Source organism: Bos taurus, chromosome 4 (genome assembly GCF_002263795.3).
Source record: "Bos taurus isolate L1 Dominette 01449 registration number 42190680 breed Hereford chromosome 4, ARS-UCD2.0, whole genome shotgun sequence".
NCBI classification, from domain to species: Eukaryota; Metazoa; Chordata; class Mammalia; order Artiodactyla; family Bovidae; genus Bos; species Bos taurus.
This window is the reverse complement of record NC_037331.1, coordinates 34,220,112-34,238,454: the sequence shown is the minus strand read 5'-3', so window position 1 is coordinate 34,238,454 and position 18,343 is coordinate 34,220,112.

Here is an 18,343-nt window from a genome sequence, read left to right as displayed (position 1 = left end):
GAAGGGTAATGTTTACAAGTATATGTAGTCAGATGGGGTGGGTTCAGATCTTGACCATATGACTGAGAAATGTCCATTACTAAACCTTTTTGAAGATCAGTTCCCTGAATTGAGAGAACTGAATGAGAATACATGTGGAAAGCGCTGAACACTGCCTGGCACATACTGAGTACTCAATAAATATAAGCCATTATTATTATGAAAAATATCAAGAATATTGCTAAGTTTAACTCATAGTAAGCATGGGTTTCTGTTACAAAATAAGAAATTTTAAAGAAATTAAGCTGGTCTTTTCTTTCTGTGCTTCAGTCTGTTCTGCTCATATTCACTGTACCTTAGAAGGTTTAAGAAGGTCTGGTCTGTGGGAATAATGGCTTTTTCTGTTTTTCTTTAAACCATTGCTATTAACTAGTCCTTTCTTTTTTGAAGTTGTGCTATTATTAGTGCTTGCTATTATCTAGTCCTTTCTTTGAAGATGTGATGTTGTAAAGGTCTGGGACTGACCATGGCTTCAGTTCAGTTCAGTCGCTCAGTCGTGTCCGACTCTTTGCAACTCCATGAATCCCAGCACGCCAGGTCTCCCTGTCCATCACCAACTCCCGGAGTTCACTCAGACTCACATCCATCGAGTCAGTGATGCCATCCAGCCATCTCCTCTGTCATCCCCTTCTCCTCCTGCCCCCAATCCCTCCCAGCAACAGAGTCTTTTCCAGTGAGTCAACTCTTCGCATGAGGTGGCCAAAGTACTGGAGTTTCAGCTTTAGCATCATTCCTTCCAAAGAAATCCCAGGGCTGATCTCCTTCAGAATGGACTGGTTGGATCTCCTTGCAGTCCAAGGGACTCTCAAGAGTCTTCTCCAACACCATACTTCAAAAGCATCAATTCTTCGGCGCTCAGCCTTCTTCACAGTCCAACTCTCACATCCATACATGACCACTGCGAAAATCATAGCCTTGACTAGACGGACCTTTGTTGGCAAAGTAATGTCTCTGCCTTTGAATATGCTATCTAGGTTGGTCATAACTTTCCTTCCAAGGAGTAAGCGTCTTTTAATTTCATGGCTGCAGTGATTTTGGAGCCCAAAAAATAAAGTCTGACACTGTTTCCACTGTTTCCCCATCTATTTCCCATGAAGTGATGCAAAGTTTGAAATCCATTAGATAAGATGTTGTTTCCTGGGAACAACAGACACAAGATCACCTGAAAGGCGTCCTTTTTTGGTGTTTTATTTTTCTGTGAAAACTAAAATATATATTTTAAATAACTTTAACAAAGTTATTTTCTAGTTAGGTTACTTGATTAAGCTCTGAAGACTGTGTGACCTTTTTATGAGTCTTGCTTTGTCTTTAAAAATGCTGTATATTTGTCTATCAATCCAACCTACCTTCCTAGTTTGATTCACTAAAAAGACCTAGAAATAACAATAACCCAGTAGGAATAGGCACCTCTGTCCTCAAAACTATGAACTCTGAAATGTTATAGCCACTAGTTGTCTTAAATTATTGGCTGACTCCAGGACTATTACAGGAAATGTTCAAGGTGAGTCTGTGATACTGCATCACAGCAAAATAAATAAATAAATGTATAATAATGTTATATCAAAAGGATTTTGGGACTAAAATGAAGGAACTCCAACAAAGGTAGGAACTTTGGCAACAAATGTAAAATCAGGTTTTGTTGATTAATATATATGAAATATATATTTTAAAACATTGAGTTAATAATGATACTAAAAAAAAGATATAGGGTCAATTTAAAAATTAATAAATAACACAAACAAAAACCTTTGTCACCACCTAGGTATATAGAGCATCACTTCTTTACCCTGAAATTGGTAATTGATGGAAGATTTAATATCTTCCCTACTGATCTCATATTAATGGCATTTTGTTATAACTCAGTAGTCCTAGCTATCGATGAAAATGTTTTTATTATAGAAAAATTTTGTTAATAAATGAGGAAGAAATACCCAAATGAGAACATTTCCACTTTGTATTCTGTAATTAAATAATTGTTTCAGACAGAGGAGTAAACAATTAGATCTAAGATTGATGGGGAGCTTTACAAAGGATGAGATAAATGTTATTGCCACCAGAATCCTACTTAGCAGTCTTACTGCTATTAAAAGTGAGACAGCCAGATAGCCAGATACTGTGTACCTCCTAGAAGCATTATTCCCAAAGTTGAACCTGAGTCTTCTAGATAATGCTTCCAATTTATAAGGGAAAAAGAATTGTTTCTCCATCAATTTAAATGGCATCCAAAGGAACGAGACAGAAAAATCACCGATGCAATCCATAACACTTGACAGTTTACTTGGATTTTGCATTGTGTCAAGGTTGCAAAACAAGAATCAGGAGGACTTGGAGAGAGGAGACCATTCTAGAGTAACAGACCTCAGAAATATAACAACCAAGTCAATGAACTTAATTTGAGTAACAATTTGAACAAACTGATTTTAAGCAGATGTTATAAGACAGTTGAGAAGCTATCAATAAGAAATGGCATTAGATGTAAAGAAATTATTGCTAAATTTCTTAGATAGGTGTGATAGTAGAATTGTGCCAAAGAAAGAGAGATATTTATCATTTTATAGTGCCCTCCACATTCCTGATAACATCCCTTCCCCTGAAGTCAGCTTCATCTGAAATTATTACAGATTTTGATTAGTGCTAGCATGATATTTATTTCCTTAAGGAGATCTAAATTTCTGATGTATATAACTTTCCCTTGACCTGAAAAAAAATATTTTAATATTTTTCATAAGTAAGGACTGGTTGCAATGAATTCCTTCAGATTTAGTGTGTCTGACAATGTTTGGATTCTCCTTAACTTAAGAATGGTAATTGTACTAGACACAGAATTCTAGGTTGGTAGGCTTTCCCCTACCCCCCAGCACTTTAAATGTTCTAATCTGCTGTCTTCTTTTTTGCATAATTTCTGACAAGCATCTGTATCTTAGCTTTGATCTTTCTTCAGTTATGGTTAAGGTACTCTGCCTCAATCCTCACCCTCAACCCCCAAGAAAAAGTCTTTTTTCAAACTTTTCTCTTTGTTTTGGGTTTTCTACTGTGTAAGGGTGATCATGTATTGGTCTGCTTGAACTACCCATAACAAAATACCATAGACTGAGTTCCTTAAAAATCAGGCTTCTTCCCCTCATAATTCTGGAGGCTAGTGGTCCAAGATTAAGGTGACAGCAAAGTAGGTTTCATTGTGAAACTTCTTCCCTTGGCTTGTAGGCAGCGACCTTCTGGTTGTGTCATCTTAGTGGAGAGGGATGAAGAACAAACTCTTTGCTGTGTCTTCTTACATGGCTGCTAATCCCTCATCTAACCATAACTAGGTCCTAAGGGCTCAAATACCATCACACTGAGGATGAGGGTTTCAACATACGAATTTTGAGGAACACATTCAATCCATAGCAATTTAGTGTGATTAGGTTTTGGTATTTATTCCTTTTTTTGTTATCTGAGCTTCTCATACCTGTGAGTTGGTACCTGTCTTTAATTTTAGGAAGTTCTCAGCTATTACTGCTTCAGATATTCATATCCTCCATATTCTTTTTTTCTCTTCTAGTATTCCATCTATATACAGTTGCAACTTTTAAAACTGTCCAACAGCTCTTGGATATTCCAGTCTGCATTTTTTTTTTTCTCCTTTAGTTTCATTTAGTTTTTATTGACATATCTTCAAGCTCACTGTTTATTCTCTTGGAAATTTCCTCTGAGGATTGTCAGATGCATTGTTTATTATTTTAAGTTACTCACTTGAATTCTTCTTTCTTTTTAATATAAATAATTATTGCTATAAATTGTCTCTGAGCACTGCTTTACCTGTATCCTATAAATTTTGGAATGTTGGATTTTATTTCCAATAACCTCAAAGAAATGTGTAATTTAGTTTTTCTTTGTCCTATTGGTTATTTAGGAATGTGTTACTTAATATGCACATATTTTGAATATTCTAATTTAAATTTATTTATTTTAATTAGAAGGTAATTACTTTACAATAAATTTCCTTTTGTTATAGATTTCTAATTTAATTACTTTATGATTAGAAAACATACTTTGTATACTTTCACTTTAAGCTGGTTGTACATAGTTTGTGGTCCTTGAGAATGTCTCATATTTATTTAAGAAGAATGCATGTTCTTCTCCAATTGGATGGTGTGTTCTGTAGATGTCTGTTAGATCTAATTGATTTTCTTAAGTTTTCTGTTTCCTTATTATCTTCTACCTTATTGTTATATATATTGCAAGTAAGGTATTGAAGTCCCAAATATTTATCTGTTTTTCCTTCAATTCTGTCAGTTTCTATGTATTTAGGAACTGTGATTCTGTGCAGATGCTTGTTTATAATTGTCCTATTTGCCTAGTGGACCAATCATTTAAACATTAAAAATATTTCTATTCATCTCTAGTAATATTTTTTGTCTTAGTCTTTTATTTTTCCATCCTTTACTTTCATTCTATTTGTGTCTTTGAATCTGAATTGTGTCTTCTGTAGAACACATACAATAGAATATTGGTTTTTTAGAAATGCAATCTGAAATCTGTGACTTTGTTGCATTTTAATCTATTTACATTTGTTATGGTTATTAGTATGTTTGCATTTATATCTCTCTGTTTTTTGCTTTCTATGTGCATGATGATTTTTTTTTGTTTCTCCATTGCTCCTCTTTTATCTTCCTTGAACTAAGTAGTTATTTTTAGCATAACACTTTAAATCTTCTAATAAATCCTAATTTTATTTTTTGAAGTTCAAAAATCTACATCACTGGTTATAATAACGTGAGAGAGGAAAGTAACTGTAACCCTCAGTGAAGGTAAATTGCTATCCCTTGGATTTGTAGTATTTCCTTCTGGTGAACAGTGAGTTTCAATCCCTAATGAATCAGTATTATTTTCAAGAAATGTTACTGATGGGAATGTGCTGTGTAATCAGATAAGGGAGAAAGGAAGTTGAGAATCATTATTCTGTATTAAGTAGAAGAAGGTTACACTGTATCAGTCACTAGAAAAAATAAAGAACCACAACATAATATAGGGCTTCATCTGGATGAAAATGCATTATGAAACTGAAAACGGTATCAACAGCAATTCAGCCCAGTGTATAAGGAGTATATGTGTGATGGGCTTCCCTGGTGACTCAGACAGTAAAGAATCAGCCTGCAATGCAGGAGACCCAGGTTTGATCCCTGGGTCAGGAAGATCCCCTGGAGAAGGGAATGGCTACCCACTTCAGTATTCTTTCCTGGAGAATTCCATAGACAGAGGATCCTGGCAGGTTACAGTTCATGCAGTTGCAAAGAGTCAGACATGACTGAGCAACTAACACTTGGGCTTCCTGGGTGGTACTAGTAGTAAAGAACCTGCCTGCCAAAGCAGGAGACATAAGAGATTTGGGTTCAATCCCTGGGTCAGGAAGATCCCCTGGAGGAGGGCATGAAAACCCACTCCAGTATTCTTGCATGGAGAATCCCATGGACAGAAGAGCCTCATGGGCTACAGTCCATAGGGTCATAAGATTTGGACACAAATGAAGCAATATAGTATGCATGCATACATATGTGTGATATAGACATATGTTGATACACATACACATGTATTACTATATACTGTGTATTTTGATATGTACAGGTAACGCTTGAACAACACAGGTTTGAACTGCAAGGGTCCACTTATATGTGCATTTTTAAATATGTATTATAGGACTACATGATCCATGGTTGGTTGAATCCTAGAATACAGAACCAGGGATGCACAGGGCCAAGTTATGGCTGGATTTTCAACTCTGTGAGCACCCCTAACCCTCATGTTGTTCAAGGGCCCACTGTATATACATATGTACATATATTTATGTATGTATACATGTATGTATATGTATAAACATTGATGTAATTATTCTATAATAAGTAATGTTAGAATGCTTAATCCAATTAGTTGCAAAGAACCTTATGATTTTATCTTTATCAGTATCCACTTTAGGTGGATCTTGAATATAGCATGATAAATCAGCTTTTCAGGAAAAGCTACATAGTTTATCTGTCCAACTGGTTGTTACTGAGGACTGGAGAAAATAGAGAAGTTCTAACTAAGAATTAACTCTGTTGAAGAAAATATCCAAGGCACCTGATTTGGGACATTTCCATATTTGCTCTGAAAATTTTCCACAGCTTTTTCCACAAAAAGCCTAATAAAGCTTATTGAGGCACTTGCTTGAGAAACCAAGGTAACTCTTTTTGTGCATCTGAGTTCTTTAATGATTACCTGGATCATCTCAGACCACAGTGGGAGTGGATGGTTGTACTCAGGCCAGGAGAATCCCTCTGCCTGACCCCTTGTCCTACTGAACAAATCCACCCTCCCAAGTTCAGATTTGTGGAAATTTTATTAAATAACATTCTTTACCAAAGTTATCTTGCATGGTTTTTATTCATTTTGGAGCAGTTTTAAGTCTAGGAACTGATCATGTATAGGCAATCCTTGAATTTCTGGTTCTTAGACATTCATACACTTTTTGAAAGCAAAGGCATTATTTCCTATTACCATCAATGGAATATTCCCTTTTAATCTTGCCACAGTGCCTTTCTGAAGGGCAGACTGAGATTCCCCACTGAATTTTAAGCTTTGAATTCTGTAAACATATAATGCAATTGTCCATTTGCACCCAAAGTGATGTTCAAAGTGACTGTAAGATTAGACATTTACTTGTGGCATAAACATTTCCCATTTCTAAATTAAGAGACATCTGTTATAATTTTAAATGTTAATTTTTAATGTTTAAATGGAAATAACACTAAATATTAGAAAGCAATAGTTATGTTTTATACAGATAAGTTCATTCTATAAAAAAATGTGTTACTAATGGAAATAAACTTATGAACTATGTTTTTAAATAAACAGACTCTCACTGTTTCTAGGCAATGTTTTGCTAGAACAGTAAGCTTTTCCACAGGACAAAGAATAAGCTTTATTTAACTCAAAAATTGTCAGGTCATAACCTGGAAATGCCAAAAAAAATTTTAGTGCCATCACTAAGAAAAATAATCTTACTTGGTAACTGGCTTTAGTCAATACATCTCAAAATATCATGATAACAGATCAAGAGTTTCTTAAGTTTATCGGTTTTAGTACATGTAGCTCAATTGCTGACTTGACAATTTTTTGAAAAGCTCTAGTGAAAAATTTACATGGGAAAGAAGTTACAGTAAAATATTTTTAAGACAAAGCAGTTAAAGCTGTTTTAACTCTGAATATGTTCTGCTCAGAGTGAAGCATGATACAAAGCAGTGGTAGGTGATAAAGAAATAGCAATATTGTACTCTTTAGTCAGTCCTGTCTGACTCTGCGACCCCATCAACTGTAGCCCGCTGGGCTCCTCTGTCTATGGAATTCTCCAGGCACGAATACTGGAGGGGGCAGCCATTTCCTTCTCCAGGAGATCTTCCTGACCCAGAGATCTAACCTGCTGCTGCTACTGCTGCTAAGTCGCTTCAGTCGTGTCTGACTCTGTGTGACCCTTTAGACGGCAGCCCACCAGGCTCCCCCATCCCTGGGGTTCTCCAGGCAAGAATACTGAAGTGGGCTGCCATTTCCTTCTCCAATGCGTGAAAGTGAAAAGTGAAAGTGAAGTCACTCAGTCATGTCCGACTCCTAGCGACCCCATGGACTGCAGCCTACCAGGCTCCTCTGTCCATGGGATTTGCCAGGCATTCACTGGAACAGCCTCTTGGAGCTCTGGGGCAGAGCTGCAGGAGAGTAGGTGGGGTCCATTTCTGTGAATTCTTCTGCAAAGTTACTCACATCTAATTCATCTCAGATGACTGGCTTAAAAGGTGCGGGCACTTTCTTGGCAGCTAAATCATCCCAGTTTATTTTCTGAAAAAAGGGATGTTCTTTGATTTCATCTGCGTCGTGTGGACCACATCCCAGTCTTTTCTTGGGACCTTTCATCAAGAGATGCTGGATCAGGTCTTTGGCTACAGCACTCAGTTGACTGGTGGAGTTTAGGTGTTCTAATGTATGAATTACTACCTGGAGCATCTCTGTTCACTGTTGATGGCGAGAAGAACTCCCAAGCTAAGATATCTAGGAGAATATTAAAGAGCGAGCCTCTATATCCCCAGGAAATGAGTGCTGTAGCCAAAGAGATCTAACCTAGGTCTCCTGAATTGCAGGCAGATTCTTTACTATCTGAGCCACCAGGGAAGTCCAGCAAAGACAACCACAAAGTGGGGGGAAAAAAAAAAAAAGCTTATTATCTGAAGATAAAAACAGGTGAGATCAGATTCTTTTCTTTTTAAAATATCTACCATTTAATTCTCACAAAGGGGTTGATTTATAGGACATATATACAAGAATGAACTTTTGGTTTAGTAATTATCCCTTCTGCTATATTCTATTAAACAAAACAAATTACAAGGTTATCATGTTATAAGGGATAGGAAAGTAAACTATTACTAATGCAATAAGTTGCAAAGATATATCACAAGGACATGAATGCACAGAGAGCTAAATAATTAAGGCTAAATATCATTGTAAAGGAATGAAGACTAAAATCATAATTTAAATTTATAAATCTGGTTATGCATATATATATGTATATAACATTAATAAATAATAATATTTAACATTATTAATAATAATATAATGTAGTTAGTATAGTGTATTCATTAGTAAATACCTGACATCTCAATTATATAGTTTAGTGATTGTTGAAGTTTATGATTTAATAATACAGAGAAGGCAATGGCACCCCACTCCAGTATTCTTGCCTGGAAAATCCCATGGACAGAGGAGCCTGGTAGGCTGCAGTCCATGGGGTCGCTAAGAGTCGGACATGACTGAGCGACTTCACTTTCTCTTTCCCTTTCATGCATTGGAGAAGGAAATGGCAACCCACTCCAGTGCTCTTGCCTGGAGAATCCCAGGGAAGGGGGAGCCTGGTGAGCTGCCGTCTCAGGGGTCGCACAGAGTCGGACACAACTGAAGTGACTTAGCATAGCATAGCATAGGGTTAATGCACTATTCTGCTCATTAAATTAAAATCTATATATCCTTTCAGCCTTTCCCACCTAGGGTCACAGGAGCAATTTAAGCCCTAAGGCCTTCAGGCAGCTCTTTATTGTAATAAATTAACATTCTTCCTATGTATCTAGAATGGTACTAGGTAAGTACCATGCTTCAGAAACTTGAGAATAAAATATAATAGATAAAGTATATTAAAATTATATGCTTCATTTGTTGTATAATTAATTTGATTTTACCAAGTAAATTTTAATAATGAAAACTATTTAGACTTCTAGCTTTTATTGACCATCTAGTCATCAATATAATGAATCAGTATCTTTCTTTATTCATATTATAAGTGGGCCTACAGTATACACTGTTTGGGGCTTCCCAGATGTCTCAGTGGTAAAGAATTCGCCTACCAATGCGGTAGACATGGGTTCGGTCCCTGGGTCAGGAAGATCCCCTGGAGAAGGAATGACAACTGACTCCAGTATTCTTGCCTGAGAAATACCATGGACAGAGGAGCCCGGCAAGCTACAGTCCATGGGGTCACAAGACTTGGATAGGACTTAGCCACTGCTGCTGCTAAGTCACTTCAGTCGTGTCCAACTCTGTGCGACCCCATAGACGGCAGCCCACCAGGCTCCCCCATCCCTGGGTTTCTCCAGGCAAGAACACTGGAGTGGGTTACCATTTCCTTCTCCAATGCAGGAAAGTGAAAAGTGAAAGTGAAGTCATTCAGTCGTGTCCGACTCTTTGCGACCCCATGGACTGCAGCCTACCAGGCTCCTCTGTCCATGGGATTTTCCAGGCAAGAGTACTGGAGTGAGTTGCCATTGCCTTCTCCGACTTAGCCACTAAACAACAACAAATAGACTGTTTAATACAGCCAAGTATTTCCCAGCTGTCATGAGCATATGTGAATTCTGCACTAAATCATGAGGACTTCTAGAAGTGTAAATTCAAACAACAAGGGAAAAAATAAAATGGATGTTTGGCACTACTGAGTAATGACAGCATTGGTATCTGTTGCATTTTTGCTGTATGAAAAGATTTTGTACATTAAAAGCAAGAATGTATTTGTCTATTTTAATGTAGGCACTTTCTGTTTAAATGTTCTCTGTACCCCAAAGCAATGGCACCTCACTCCAGTACTCTTGCCTGGAAATCCCATAGACGGAGGAGCCTGGTGGGCTACAGTCCATGCGGTCGCTAAGAGTCAGACACAACTGAGCTACTTCACCTTCACTTTTCACTTTCATGCATTGGAGAAGGAAATGGCAACCCACTCCAGTGTTCTTGCCTGGAGAATCCTAGGGACGGGGGAGCCTGGTGGGCTGCCGTCTCTAGGGTCACACAGAGTTGGACACGACTGAAGCAACTTAGCAGCAGCAGTACCTCAAAGCAACATTGTCTTCCAGTGCCAGCAGTGACCTCACCCAGAGTTCACAGCCCTTTGATGTCATCACGTTTCCTGTTAAGGACACCTGCAGAGAGGTTCATTAGTCTCAGAATACCAGATTTAGAAAATACAGGTTTTGATTACTCAATTAAATTTAAGTTTCAGATAAATAACACACTTTCATGTGGGTATGTGGGTCTTCCCATGTGTCACTAGTGGTAAAGAACCCGCCTGCCAGGGCAGGAGCTATAAGAGCTGAGGGTTTGATCCTTGGATTGAGAGGATCCTCTGGAGGAGAGGGCATGGCAAACCATCTCCAGTATTCTTGCCTGGCGATCCCATGGACACAAGAGCCTGGTGGGCTAACAGTTCATAGGGTCAAAAAGAGTCAGACATGACTGAAGTAACTTACCATGCATGCACGCATATGGGTATGTTCCCAATATCGCAAGAAATGTCATTATATATATGGAATTCAAACTTACATGTGTGTCCTGTATTTTATCTGACAGTTCCACATTAACCATGAAAGGTGATGTTTAGTGTTACAGGTTAGAAACTGTGTACCTATTGAGCATAAAATCCTATTGAACAATTCACCAGTGGGTTTTTTTGTTGGTGTTTATGTTTTTTAACAAGTGTGTTTTTGGTTGGTTTGTGATGATTCAGGTCCTCAGAGTTGCCAAATTCCAGGGCCCAAAGCAAGGCACTTCTGCTCTGTTCAAATGCTAGTGCTTTGCCTGAGTGCTGTTTTTCTACTCTGCCATTTTTAAACTTTTGGCTAGTTCCCTTTTCATTATTTAACCCATCACTAACTAGAGACAGAAAAGGACTATTTTTAACCAATGCTCATTTTTCTTTAAAAGCAAAGACACATAAGATAAGCTTTTTGACGAATCCCTCTTGCATTTCATTGGCCTGGAACTGGGATGCTTTCTTATGCCAAAACCAGTCATTAACAAGAGAAATCTAAAGGAGTGAACAGGTGAAAACTGGATGTGCAGTTTGTTACAAAATCCTGTTATATACCCCTTGTAAGCCAGCTCTTCTACTCTCCAAGGTAAGAGTTTCCTCTCTCTCTCTTTCCATTCATTCCTTCAGCATAGAATTGTGAGGATTTCTATGTGCCAGGTATTCTTGGTCCTTCAGGTATTCCAGCATATAAACTCTACTAGCCTTTCATAGCCCTCTCTTCCTTTTTCTGAATCAGCTGATGATGCCACTTGATAACTAAATAAGAAAATTTGTTGTTGTTTAGTCACTAAGTCATGTCCGACTCTTTTGTGACCCCATGGACTATAGCCAATCAGGCTCCTCTGCCCATGGGATTTCCCAGGCAAGAATACTGGAGTGGGTTCCCATGCCCTCCTCCAGGGGATATTCCAAACCTGGGGATCAAAACCGCATCTCTTGCATTGCAGGAGGATTCTTCACCACTGAGGCACCAAGGAAGCCCAAATAAGAAAACACATGATCAAAAGGAAAGGATTCACCTTCTCAAAACAGAATCCACCCATGTAGATTTTGCTTAGATTCTGTGGCTTCTCTTCTATTATAGTAGAGAAAATACTACTTTTTTAAAAGGACAACTTTCCTGCATAAGTTCCAGATCCAGGACAATTTCACTCTTGCCTCCTCAGGGTCTTACTCTTCTAAGTATTCCTTCTTTTCCTGCATCATCAATCTCTCCCTCCCAGTTTGTTCTATCAGTACATTTTATTTCTTAACAGATGCATATTTTTCCAGAAACCACTCAGTTTCTATATTCTCCTTCTAAGCAAAACCTCACAGTAATGTATGTACACTCTTCCAGTGCTTCATTTACCATTCACTCTTTTACCTATTTCACTCGGGCTGGTCAAAGTCTACATTCCATTGAAATGTCACTTGTCAACATGACTAAAGACCTTCCTTTGGACAATTCCAGTGGACATTTGTCTGTCTTTACCTGGGCAACCTCTCACCATATGCTACACTTGACCACTGCATTCTTCCTAAAATATCCCCTCCTTTGGTTTCCATGATGCCTCACTTTTCTTGATTTTTATTCCCTATTTTATTTTCCATCCTTTCTCAGTCTGTATATGCTATCTCCTTCTCAAAGGGATCCTGTAGGATTTCCTGTAGGCCTCTATTTTCTTCTCTACTATACCCTCTCCTAGTGATCTTAAAAATTTACATGGCTCTATATACCATATGAAAATGACAGTGAAAGTTGCTCTGTTGTGTCTGACTCTTTGCAAAACCATGGGCTATACAGTCCATGGAATCTCCATGCCAGAATACTGGAGTGGGTAGCCATATCAGTTCAGTCCAGTTCAGTCTCTCAGTCGTGTCCGACTCTTTGTGACCCCAAGAACCACAGCACACCAGACCTCCCTGTCCATCATCAACTCCCAGAGTCCACCCAAACTCATGTCCATCAAGTTAGTGATGCCATCCAACCAACTCATCCTCTGTTGTCCCCTTCTCCTCCTGCCTTCAATCTTTCCCAACATCAGGGTCTTTTCAAATGAGTCAGCTCTTCACATCAGGTGGCCAAAATATTGGAGTTTTAGCTTCAACATCAGTCCTTCCAATGAACACCCAGGACTGATCTCCTTTAGGATGGACTGGTTGGATCTCCTTGCAGTCCAAGGGACTCTCAAGAGTCTTCTCCAACACCACAGTTCAAAAGCATCAATTATTCAGCGCTCAGCTTTCTTCACAGTCCAAGTCTCACATCCATACATGACCACTGGAAAAACCATAGCCTTGACTAGATGGACCTTTGTTGGCAAAGTAATGTCTCTGCCTTTTAATATGCTATCTAGGTTGGTCATCAGAGAAGGCAATGGCACCCCACTCCAGTACTCTTGCCTGGAAAATCCCATGGACGGAGGAACCTAGTGGGCTGCAGTCCATGGTGTCACTAAGAGTCGGACATGACTGAGCGACTTCACTTTCACTTTTTACTTTTATGCATTGGAGAAGGAAATGGCAACCCACTCCATTGTTCTTGCCTGGAGAATCCCAGGGATGGGGGAGCCTGGTGGGCTGCCGTCTATGGGGTCACACAGAGTTGGACATGACTGAAGCAACTTAGCAGCAGCAGCAGGTTGGTCATAACTTTCCTTCCAAGGAGTAAGCATCTTTTAATTTCATGGCTGCAATCACCATCTGCAGTGATTTTGGAGCCGCCCCCCCCCCCCCGCCCCACCCAAAATAAAATCTTCCACTGTTTCCCCATCTATTTTCCATGAAGTGATGGGACCAGATGCCATGATCTTAGTTTTCTGGATGTTGAGCTTTAAGCCAACTTTTTCACTCTCATCTTTCACTTTCATCAAGAGGCTTTTTAGTTCTTCTTCACTTTCTGCCATAAGGGTGGTGTCATCTGCATATCTGAGGTTATTGATATTTCTCCCAGAAATCTTGATTCCAGCTTGTGCTTCTTCCAGCCCAGCATTTCTCATGATGTACTCTGTATATAAGTTAAATAAGTAGGGTGACAATATACAGCCTTGATGTACTCCTTTTCCTATTTGGAACCAGTCTGTTGTTCCATGTCCAGTTCTAATTGTTGCTTCCTGACCTGCATATAGGTTTCTCAAGAGGCAGGTCAGCTGTGTGGGTACCCATATATGGGATGATAATTCCCAAATATCTCATTGAACATCTTATTATATATCTAATTGATTACCTGATCATTTCTACCAAAATGTCTCATAAACATGATAAATTTCACAAAACAGTCTTTTGATTGTCTTTCCTAAAAGTTCATCAGTTAATAATCCTGTTTCTCCACTAATCTTTTTCATCTTAGTGAATTCGTGGATATGCCACCCAGTTATTTTAATCTGAATTTCTCCTGATTACCACCATATTCACATAAACACATATATGTAACTTGTCAGTGCCAAATTCTTCTGCCTTAACTTAAAAATGTATCATAAATTTTTCTTTTTAACTTTACTCTTACCAGCCCAGTTATCATCGTGTTCCATTTAGAATATGGCAGTAGCCTCCTAAGAGGTTTCTCTTTTCCCTCTTTCCACCTTCAATTCCCTTTACATCGGATAATCAAATTGATCTTTAATACTGTGGTCATTTAATGTACCTTTGCTACCTGAAATTATCCATTAGCATCCAGTTTTTACTTAGAATAACATAAACTTTTTCCCATCCCTTCAGCCTTGCCTTAGTCTCAGTTCAGTTCAGTTCAGATCAGTCACTCAGTTGTGTCTGACTCTTTGCGACCCCGTGAATCGCAGCATGCCAGGCAGGCCTCCCTGTCCATCACCAACTCCGGGAGTTCTCCCAAACTCATGTGCATCAAGTCGGTGATGCCATCCAGCCATCTCATCCTCTGTCATCCCCTTTGCCTCCACTTTCCTTTATTTAGTACATTCCTACATGCAGGACTTCTGACAGATAAAATCCATCAAGTCTTCGCTTTACAGATTTTGAAGAAGTATTAAGACCTTGATTTTTATGTGGAGAGCTAATAGTTTGACATATAAAACTAAACTATCCATGCATTCAATAAATTTTTAATTAATGTACTGTTTCTTGGCACAGTAAAGGAGCATAGCATTTCTGTCAGTCAAGTTCCTAAACTTTGGAAGTACAACTTGCTATTCACATTAGAATCATGCTCTTAAGTATCAGCTCAGACTCAGATTGACCTCAATTTCAGTGAAGAAATTTGACCTGAAACAGAAGGATTTAACCACCTCACACTCTTGTGCTCAGCCCTATCACTGCTGCTCATTCAAACATGATGCTGTTCCAGTTCTGACTATTCAGCTTAAAATTTTACTTTGACAAGTCCTTGGCATAGCACAGGCACTGAAATAACTCTTTTTTAAGTGATGAGATACAGTTTGCACCCTTCTGGAGCTCTCGTTTTCAGACTCCTCATCCCTATTCCTCAGTCCTATGCCTTTTATTCCAAGCCCCCTTCCCTGTCTGTCCACTCCATTCAACCATTCAAACCCCCAGTCTTATCACTGTTCTTCAGCTTTGAATACTATTTCACTCTTCCTTTTCTGGAATCTGGCTGATAAGTAGGTTCCCACATGTGAGATTCTCTGTTGCTTTTATACTGTAGGTTGTTGTCATGCCCTCTCCCAGAAACAAGGGCATTACTCCTAAAAGAGATCATCTAGCTTTTGACTCCGGAGAAGGCAATGGCACCCCACTCCAGTACTCTTGCCTGGAAAATCCGATTGACGGGGGAGCCTGGTAGGCCGCTGTCCATGGGGTCACGAAGAATCGGACACAGCTGAGCCACTTCACTCTCACTTTTCACTTTATTCATTGGAGAAGGAAATGGCAACCCACTCCAGTGTTCTTGCCTGGAGAATCCCGGGGATGGTGGAACCTGTTGAGCTGCTGTCTATGGGGTCACACAGAGTCGGACACAACTGAAGTGACTTAGTAGTAGTAGTAGTAGTAGTAGCTTTTGACTCAGCACCGAAATTGCAATCAGTAACCTGATAAATTGCCTGATTCAGTTTATTAGTTTGGTACCCTTTATTCCTTCAGCTTTGCCTTTGAACTTCTTCTTCTCTTATCTTTCTGGTATTTTCCAGAGTAGTAAACAAAGGATCAGGGAAGACAATGGCACCCCACTCCAGTACTCTTGCCTGGAAAATCCCATGGACGGAGGAGCCTGGAAGGCTGCAGTCCATGGAGTCACAAAGAGTCGGACACAACTGAGCGACTTCACTTCACTTTTTACTTTCATGCATTGGAGAAGGAAATGGCAGCCCACTCCAGTGTTCTTGCCTGGAGAATCCCAGGGATGGTGGAGCCTGGTAGGCTGCTATCTATGGGGTCACACAGAGTCGGACATGACTGAAGCAACTTAGCAGCAGCAGCAGCAAACAAAGGATATCATTCTTTGCAACTCCTTATTTAGTCCAAAATACAACAGAATAGTGATTATTGGTGGGATGAGTATGTCACTAAATTTAAATTCTGTATACAAAATGTTGTGTCATGAAAAATTCAAGAACAATTGACTAGGTTGGAAAGTATGCATATCTTACAAATTAAAGGAGCTGTAGCCTCTACGTTTCTGCTAAAGAAACTCTGTGGAAATAACTAGTGTCAATAATTTTCCAAGGCTTAGTTCCATCTTTTAAAATACTATAAATAATTGAATTTTAGATGAAGAAGCCAACCAGATCTACCAGTTAAGACAGGGCTTTCCTGATAGCTCAGTTGGTAAAGAATCTGCTTTCAATGCAGGAGACCCCGGTTCGATTCCTGGGTCAGGAAGAACCTCTGGAGAAGGGATAGGCTACCCACTCCAGTATTCTTGGGGTTCCCTTATGGCTCAGCTGGTAAGGAATCCACCTGTAATGCAGGAGACCTGGGTTCAATCTCGGTTGGGAAGATACCCTGGAGAAGGGAAAGGCTTCCCACTCCAGAGTTGTGGCCTGGAGAATTCCATAGATGGTATAGTCAATTTGGGTCACAAAGAGTTGGACACAACTGAGCAACTTTCACTTCACTTCACCAGTTAAGACAGTCTCATGAAACTGTAAATTCAAATGAAGAATGTACCCATTTAATTGCTCTCTGTTTGCCACTTTAAAGTCTCTTCTAGAAAACAACATAACAAGGTCTTGTATTAGAAGGGGGGGATAGATTGGTTCTAAGCTGGAATTCCACATGTTTATCTTTATGATAGTATTAGTTTCCAATGGCTGTGCTAACAAAGTACCACATTCTTGGTGGCTTAGAACAGCACACAGTCTCTTATAGATCTGAGGTTCAAAATCTGTTTCACTGGGCCAAATCTAAGGGGTTGGCAGGACTGCACTCCTCTGGAGGTTGCAGGGGGTAATCTGTTTCCTTGCAGGGATTAGGAGCTAAATCTTAGACAACCCAAAGATTTTTCAGCCTTCCACAAGGACCTTGTGTAACCTTTGAATCTCAGTTTCTGGTATAAAATGGGGCTAAACAGGATATTTTTAAGAACTGAAGGAAATGAAAAAAAACTTAAACTTGTCATCTAAGAGGCAGTTACAGCTCCTGATTTACATTTGTTACTAGCTTTATGGTTTAATGTAAAATCTCTTCTTGACTCTTATCTATAAGTTTAATTTTTCAAGAGACAGTGCTATTTAAAAACAAAGAAATGATTTTCTGATTTTCCATGTTTGTATGTGACTGTATCATATTGCTGTTTAAAGTATGGTACTTTTTCCAGTTTGGTATTTGGAGTTGGTGGTGGTGCTCAGTCATGTCCAACTTTTTGCAGCCCCATAGACAGTAGCTCTCTAGGCTCCTCTGTCCATGGGATTTTCCAGGCAAGAACACTGGATTGGGTTGCCATTTCCTCCTCCATGGGATCTTCCCGACCCAGGAATTGAACCCATGACTCCTGTTTCCTGCATTGACAGGCAGATTCTTTACCACTGAGCCACCTGAGAGGTTTTAGCATCTTAAAGAAAAGTAATCAAATCACTGATGCACCAGACATAACATAAACACAAATGCCAGCATATCTCTTAATGTTTCGGAAATTCATCTTGAGTGGACTGGTGAGAATTCTCTGGACTTTGTCACTGGAATTGCAGACATCCTTGTTTTATCTTAACCTTATCAGCCATGTCATCTCTCCCATTTTAGGTAGGTTTAGCCTTAGTGGGAGAAGGCAGGGGCACCCCACTCCAGTACTCTTGCCTGGAAAATCCCATGGACGGAGGAGCCTGGAAGGCTGCAGTCCATGGGGTCGCTAAGAGTCAGACACGACTGAGCAACTTCACTTTCACTTTTCACTTTCATGCACTGGAGAAGGAAATGGCAACCCACTCCAGTGTTCTTGCCTGGAGAATCCCAGGGACGGCGGGGCCTGGTGGGCTGCCCTCTATGGGGTCACACACAGTCGGACACGACTGAAGCAACTTAGCAGCAGTAGCAGCAACC